Source organism: Cavia porcellus, unplaced genomic scaffold (assembly GCF_034190915.1).
Source record: "Cavia porcellus strain 051 isolate PalLab524CR breed Dunkin Hartley unplaced genomic scaffold, mCavPor4.1 scaffold_7, whole genome shotgun sequence".
In the NCBI taxonomy this organism is placed as follows: Eukaryota; Metazoa; Chordata; class Mammalia; order Rodentia; family Caviidae; genus Cavia; species Cavia porcellus.
In genome coordinates, this window is record NW_026947490.1 from 91,253,718 (window position 1) to 91,260,732 (window position 7,015).

The following is a 7,015-nucleotide window of genomic DNA, read 5'->3' on the forward strand; positions in this document are numbered from 1 at the left end:
CGGCCGAAGCCAGTCCTGAGAGTAACAAGGTGACGTCTGGTGCTCTGACACACACAGCCGGAATCATGCTTTGCTTATCTCCTAGACATATCTCAAGCCAGTAACACTGACAATCAAATTAAGCATCACAAGTGTAACCTCTTGTCATACCCAGCACACCTTAAACTCTACTTAAAACATAGCCAGGTTATAATTATGCCTAATTTGGTGCACATAAACAAATGCATGAGTTGTTTCCCTAAATTTCTTCCATTCCAGTATTGCTCAAAAGTTCAAACCAAAGTCTTCTCAGAGGCTGAACACTCTTACTTGTCAAAGCTTGCAAAATTCAAAAAGTAAACTATACAAAAGGGAGAAATATGGGTTTAGAAAGGAACAGGACAAAAGCAAGACCGAAACCTAATAGTGCAAACATTAGGTCCTATAGCTGTGTATCAGGCCCCTAGGGCAGGGGGTGAGGTGAATTCCAAAGGCTCCCCGGCTTCCCCTGTGGCCTTGCTGATTGTCACACCCGGTGACCCTGGTAGCCTGTATCTCCTCACTGCTCAGGTTATATTTGTGGATGTTCTATGTTCCTGGCATATCTAACTTCTTGTGGCTCCCTTTGTAAATTTGGTCACTGTCAGACGTCATGGACTTGCATCTCAGGATTCCTAGTATGAACTCTTAATCTGTCAAGGACTGCCCGACTGCTAGGCCTTCCTTTGACACTTTAGTAGAATGCTTTGTGATCCTATGACTCTTGCATTGTGCATACCTGCAAAACCAGAATCACATGCATGAAGCAAAGCTCTGCAGCCAACTCAAGCAGTGCCTCCGCAGTCCCCACAGCAGCACAGCCAAGACCCTTGGAGCATGGCCCCAGCAGTCTCCGAGCACCTGGACAGTTTAGCACGGTGAAACAAACTAGAAAATCAGCATCAGGCCTTCTGGGACGGAGTGCCAGGGTCTGTCTTCTCCAATGGAAATCAATGGTTTTCACCCAGATCCTATAGAGGGAGAGTTGTTGCTGATTTCCGGGATTCCCTTGAGGTGCCTTTCTTGTTTAGTGCAAAGTAGTTGACTGTTTTTAATGGTGCTAATGTCCTCAGCAACCACCGCTTTTGTGTCTGCGTCACAGAAAACAGCATGGAATAGTTTAGACCGGAATCAGACAAACTAAAGAAGGGCTCTGATATCAAGAAAATGGCACAGGAGTTTTTAAGTAGGTTCTCATATGTGGGCAAAGATGCTGGCACTGTTAATATAGATGATTTTGTCCTTTTATAGTTTGGCTCTGACACCAGAGAAAGAGGCCCCTCAGAATTCAGGTCATCCCTGAGCCGCTCCTTGGCCCCACTCAGATTAACTCACCCGTCAGCTGTTTATCAGATCACCTGTTTTGCAAATAAGTGATGTGATATTTAGACTTCAGTGTTGAAGGTCGACTTTCTAAAAGAGTTTGTACATGATGCCTCCATGATGAACGTGATGAGTATGCACTGCAAATACACAATGATTAAAACAAAAAAGGCTGTGCTGCTGCTGGCCTCTGTGTGGAGTCCACCCTCCCTGCCTCCTCCTGCCCTCAGAGTTAGCATCCTTGACCTCAGCTCTGTTTTACTGACTGCTACTGAGCCATGGGTGTTCATAATATCTTACTCTTAGAGGCTTTCACTGCCTATGACTTTCCCAAATACAAATGTGGTAAGAAATAAACATCTGCATAGAAGGATATATAAATAATACAGATACATGCACCAAATATCTATTTTTAAATTATTTGTATCAGATTAGAAAGCTGCTAATATATTTAGCCACATTCAGTTGGAAGTGACAATCATCATAGATAAATCAAGCAAATGATATATTCATGCATTCATCAATTCACTACTGATAATTGACAGCATGTCAGTGATCACAGATATAGATATAGACATGCTAGACAAATGATCTTGGCCTATGTGTACATGATCTTATCATCTGTGACAATCACCCTCAACTTTTGGTACCAATGACTGATTTTTTTGAAAGACAATTTTCCACACACAAAGTAAGAGGTCAGGATGAATTAAGTGTTCTATTACTATGATACACTTTACTCCTGTTATTATCATATGGACCGTATATTGGAGTAATTATACAACTCACCATAATGCAAAACCAGTGAGAGCTGTGGGTTTGTTTCCTTGCAAATTGGCGGTACCATCTCAGAGATAATGACATTTGAAATGTGCTGCTTCTGTTTAGTCTACTCTGTAATCTTGTTTTATTTGTTATCACTGAAAAAAAAAAAAAAACAAAAACAAAAAAACAAAAAAAACCCCTGCTTCACCAGGATAGAATGCTTGAAATGAGGTAGATTTTTCAGTGCTTATGTGGCAATTTTAGATTTCTCTGTTTTGGTTTTAGCCTAGAACATAAAAAGATCTGAAGTTGTCTTAAATACTTTAATGAGGGTCATCATTGTTTGGCATTTTGAACACTCGATTCTTTAATAGAAAGCAAAGAGTTGAGTAATCAGGTTACTCAAGATGGGTCACTGATGCATTTCTTCCCAGAACTGGGGTCATTTGTTTTGGGAACTAATTCTCAAGTTCCTTGGAAAGTTAAGATAGGTGATCATGCCGGGAGAAAAAAGACACAGACTTGGTGTCTGTCAAACTGACAGCTAGTGTCTGATACACCAAAAGTCCCAGTGATGAATCATGGCCTCATGATTCTAATTTAACTTTGAATGCAGCCACTTTATGTGCTCATTTGAACACAGTTGTTTTTCTCTGCTGAAGTAGGAGATGGAACTTGCTGAGCAGGTTGAATATGTCATTTATTCTGTGTCTTTTTTATAGTTAAGTTTTAGTATAATTTAGATAGACATCATCAGAAATTTGCACCTGTTCATGTGACCATTTTTTGTCACTGATATATTGCCAATGGTGACTGTTTTTTTTTTTTTTTTTTTTTTCCTGCTTGCAGCATTGTAAGAAGAAATGTCAGTTTAGGGGACATTCTGTAATGTAGTAATAATTTTAATTTAATTTTATAAAATAATAAATTCAATTTCATCCTTAGACTAACCAGGTTTTTTTTTATGAATACAGAATACAGACTCACAGTCAGAAGCAATCTTGCTGACCTAAGAAGTGAAAACAGAAGGCGGTCCATTTATATCAGGCCCTCTGTCCATGTGTATACTGACACAGAATGACCAATCCAGTTTTCCTGATATGGAATTTTACAAAGACTTGAACACTTCTACAGTCATTTTGGGTTGGCAGGAAAGTACACATAGCATAAATTCACAATCCTCAAAAATATATTTCATATAGTAGCAATGTAGGTTTTTTTGTCTTTATAGGTAGGTTCATCAACCTGAATTTTCTTTCATAGTGGCTCATTAATTTCCTCTAACATTAGTGCCTTAATATCCTCTACTATTTTATGACTTCCTCTAGCCATGGCGTAAGCTGAAAGAGGAAGAAATGCCACATTTGAGCTAAAAATTCCTTTAAAATTTTGTGAAAAATGGTTTTAGCAGCAGGCAAGACCAACTATTCACCGATAATGAAAGCCTTCTCAGCTCAGATATACCATTCACCACTAAGAATTATAGATCTAGTGAGAAATATTGATTACCTAGTAGACTTCAATAGTTGCTTCTATTCTTTGTATTCATGTTGCTTTTTTTTCTTTTGACAAAATTCTAGATGTTTGTAAGTTAAAATAGCTAAAATAACCAAAGCAGTTTTGAAATTTTCATGACCTTGTTGAATAGTTGATCCCTGCATGTTACACAGCTGGCTTGGAGAAGCGAATCCCCTGTTGCGTTGAACCTGCAATTTAAGGAAGACTTTCGTCATTTCTTTCTAAATGCAGCTTTCTTACTGTGCGAAGCCTTAGAGTCTTTTGCTATCTCATCATTGGTTCTATCCCCCTTTTCAAAACAGCTCTCCAGCGAGTTTTGTTTTTTATTCATTTTGTGTACATTTGGCTACTAGGTTTACTAAAACTGTGACTGAGACATGGACACTGTGCAAGAAAGAAATGTGGGTGAAAGTTAAGGCTAAAATAACACGTGGGTCATGTTTGTACTAAAACAGGTGTTAGACTCCAATTTAGAGCTGGCCACCAGGTGGAGGTGTACAATTGAATCACATGAGCTCACTTGCTACGCTAAAGTCTGCCCACAAAGGCTGCACATAACTTGTCACTCACTGAAAATTTTTGCATGACGGTCTCCACGTAAACCACCATGCTGGTGTCAATCTGCACTTTTAGCCACTTTAGCATCGCCACTGACTTCCTATCATTAGGGATTAGATTTTCATAAGAAACACGTAACATTGATTCCTTGCCTGTGTAATTCACAAGGCATTTCATGCTCCCATGACACTAAAACACAACCACTGTGTGAAAGGAAGGAGAACTCAGACAGTAAAGCAGGCGATGGCGACAGCTTACATACAGATGACACATCACTCACCTCCGGCAGACGGCCTGATAACATGGACCAGGGCTGTGAACCGGCCTGCCTACGAGACAGGGATGCGAATTTGTTTGAATGCAAGGCAATGTGAACACAAACAAACAGACTGACAAGCCAAACATGACAACCAGGGAGAAAAGGTATCCTCCAATCATTCAGCTTGGAGGATTTTGTTTTATTTTCTGGAAAGATTTGAGATGTTTCTTCATGAACGTCCCAGGATGAATGAAGATAAATTTAAAAATAAAGTATGGAAGTGTGTCTAAAGACACAGTGTTGTTAATCAAGTGAGCATATTTGGGAATAAGTGATGGAGTCAGGGAATTTGAAATATGTGGTGTATTGAGTTCAGTCAGGTTAAATGTTTTTTTTTTTTCTTTTTAATAATAGTTTACATGGTAGTTAAGAATATGTTGACTAGAATTAAACCTAAGTAGCTTCCAAGATGAGAGACACTGAAATTTCATGAAACTTAGACATTGAAGAGATACTTTATTTGTAGATTGTAATAATCACAGTAGATTCCTTATATGATTGTTGAGAATGAAATGAACAAGATAATAATGTTAATAAGTTTAACAACATGCTGACATATAATCCATACTATGTTTACCGTTGGATGTTAATGACATTATTTCATATGGTATATATTATATATCTTGGGACTTAATTTAAGAAAATAAGAAATCTTCAAATTTTGCATTTAATATTCTGTACTGTTTTCAAATATTTGAACTAATTTTTAAAATTCTCAATCACCAGAGCAATTAAGGAAACATTATAAAACATGAAACAAAAGTAATTAAATATTTTCTAAAAATGCATTATCTTTGACTGAGAAGCATCCCCCTGCCACACCTTAATAAATTACTAATTTAAAATGAAGCCAGGTTCATATAATTTTTAATCAGCAAAGGGTTTTATTTTAAAAATATTTGAAAGTGCACCTCTAAAGCATACAAATCAAGCCACATCCTTATTTACCGATTCAGCTCTGTTTTCAATTCCTTTTTCCCTTTTTGACATCAGTTTCTCAGCAAGATAGTTACTGTAGTTATGGTTCCTGTACAGCACAACAATCTTAATACATAAACCCATATACATAGACAGAAATTCAAAAGTAACTACTGTGCCACAGCATGAGGAGCAGCCATTTACAGCAGAATGCTGCACATCAATCTCTTTCTAAATACCTAAAACCAGCAGGCACTCTGTGCAGAAACTCTCCTCAGACCTCCAGTGCCTTGGTTCCCGCTCACCTCTACCTCCTCGTTATCTTCTAGTACGGTGGGTTATGCATCAACGCCCTTAATATCTTTTTTGATTTTAAATCAGGTAACCGAGTTCTAATTTACTAATGATTTCTGAATGCTTTTTTATTTATGGTTTGGGGCTATTTGCATGGCAGTCATTTAGCAAATTAATGCAGATGAAAAGCAATAATTTTACAGATGTTTATTGCAATCATGCTGTCATGCCATACTTAAAATGCTAATCTATTGACTTCTGTTCATTAGAGACAAACTCTGCCTACTTCGCAGCATTAGTATTTTATAACCTGGGGTTTTAGAGTCGGCTGAACTTCAGGATTTTAAGTATCCTGTTCAAAATTTAATTTTACAGAATAAATGCTTTTTATTTCTTATTGCTTTAGAAATACCCTTCCTCTGACATTATATAATCTTTGAGTCTTTGCATTCATGCAAGCACTAGCATAGGGAAGGTGTTTCTATTAATTTTATGTTTTAAGTGGCATAATTAAGACACACAGCTTCAGACAAATAGTCCCTCTATTGAATGACAAAGTCTTCAGAAAAATCCAAAGTCAAATGTTTTAAAAGACAAAAATGTAGTAGGACAAAGCATTGGACTAGAATTAAAACTTAATGTTACTAGCATTTTTGTCCTAATTGAAGTCTTCTGTACAAATCAGATTTGTTCTCCCTAGTATTTTTTTCGCTATTATCAAAGGTCTCAATACTCTTGGTAAACATGACAGCCTTGCTGGATCGTAAGCAAATTCCTGGGTTCATCATACAAGCCCAACACAAGGATGGCTTGTTTTGGAGACCTGGATATGGATTCACGAGGAAGATGGTTTTCACTTCTCAAAATGGCTGTGCTTGGCACCTGTGTGTGTGTGTGTGTGTGTGTGTGTGTGTGTGTGTGTGTGTGTCTTAACTTATGGACTAAAACCTAATGGACAGATGTGAAAGATAAACTGTCTTTTGCAACCTGGAGCTCATTGTTCAGCATGAGTTTTGACACACTTAAGACGGTATTGCTGATAGGTGCAGCGCTGCCAGCTTCTAATCCTGGCACTCCTGAGGGACGATGAATGAAGCCTGGACTGCGTAGTGAGACTCTGCCTAGGAAAACGAATCAAAACCAAAAAATTATGATGATCTAGTAAGGTTAAAGTGCTGGCATAAACCATTTTTTAAAAATGGTTGTGCAATGTGAGAATCTAAAAACTTAATAAATGAAAGGCTTTATATATATGGGAAAAAGATTTCATACATTTCATTTTCATACATAATTTGTAAAATG

At 37.6% G+C, this 7,015-nt stretch overlaps 1 non-coding gene across 1 annotated transcript; it reads left to right on the plus strand.

The window, feature by feature from the left end:
• The first annotated feature begins 6,620 nt into the window (after nt 1-6,620).
• On the plus strand, nt 6,621-6,748 carry LOC134477112 (small nucleolar RNA SNORA40). The gene has a single exon (XR_010049006.1). It is a non-coding gene; the product is annotated as a small nucleolar RNA SNORA40 (small nucleolar RNA).
• The last annotated feature ends 267 nt before the right edge of the window (nt 6,749-7,015 follow it).